Source organism: Tupaia chinensis, unplaced genomic scaffold (assembly GCF_000334495.1).
Source record: "Tupaia chinensis unplaced genomic scaffold, TupChi_1.0 Scaffold000116_1, whole genome shotgun sequence".
In the NCBI taxonomy this organism is placed as follows: Eukaryota; Metazoa; Chordata; class Mammalia; order Scandentia; family Tupaiidae; genus Tupaia; species Tupaia belangeri.
The window spans coordinates 2,175,361-2,176,572 of NW_006159580.1; positions in this window are offsets into that span (position 1 = coordinate 2,175,361).

A 1,212-nucleotide genomic window follows, 5' to 3' on the forward strand; every position below is an offset into this window, starting at 1 on the left:
TGAACTTTATTTGGATGAGAGAGAGAGAGAGACAGGGAAAGTGAGAAAGCAAGCTGCCACGTCCGGGATTCGAACTGCGATCCACCATGTGAGGTCCGGTGCCTCTAACCACCACACCACCTGCCGGCTGGTGCTGACTCTTTCTAAGGATGGTGTGAGGGGCTGTCTTTGTGTCCCAGGGAAATGCATTTCCGGGGTTATTCTGGTGCTGGGGAGTGGTCATGGGTCACCTGAAATGAGACTCGAAGCCTGTGGGCCAGCTAGGAGCAGGCAGGGCAGCTGCCCAGGCCCCAGAGCACCTCCTCTGCTGCCAGCTGGTGTCCATATTCTGCGGCGAAGGCCCGTTCTCCCAGCAGGTCAGCCACTGGCAGCCATGCTGGAATCAGGCGAGACTCCGGCTGCCCTGCAGGGCTGGCACAACACAGGTAAGTTTCGAAAGATGCGGTTTTAAGAGAGCTTCGCGGCCCTGACTTCCTGCATCCAGCACCACCTCAGGCCTGCTGCCCCATCACGTGCAGTCGGTTTACTCATCATCACCCCCACCAGGACGTCCACCCTGCCAGGCAGGACTCCTCTCTTTCTTTTTGTTTTGTTTTTCTTTTTTTTGGAGAGGTTTTTGCTATAGGGCGCGTACTCTCGCCAGAAAGAGAGAGACAGAGAGACAGAAAGCGAGAAGTCACCCCCTCCAGTGGGGGATGGTCACGCCACAATCCCTTCTCCTCCATTCTCCTCTCGGGATCTTGGGCACGCACGCACAGACGCCCAGCGTGAGTTCAAGCCACCAGGTCTGGGACTCAAACCACAGTCGACTACATGGGAGTGCAGCAACATAGCCGTTACGTCAACTGCTGGGCCCCAGGCAGGGACTCCTTTCTGATGGCAGCTGAATCCCAGGGCCTAGAGCAGTGCCTGGCACACAGCCTGCACACGGTAACTAGTTGCTGAATGCATGGAGAGGGAGGGGACCGGACTGGATTCCCAGAGGGACCCCGTGGGTTGCATTCCGCTCCCTGCAGCAATCAGCTGGTGTCATTTCTTCATCAGAATTTCCCAGAGTCTTCCCCCGGGCCCTGGACATCTGGTCACTGGGTAGGAACCGGTCCCCCCAGCTTCCCTCCCAGGATGACAAGCTCCCTAGAATGGGACTCAGGAGACAGGATGCTAAGGAACGCTCTGCCGCCTCCTCGCTGTGTGCTTTCGGGCAAGTCTCTT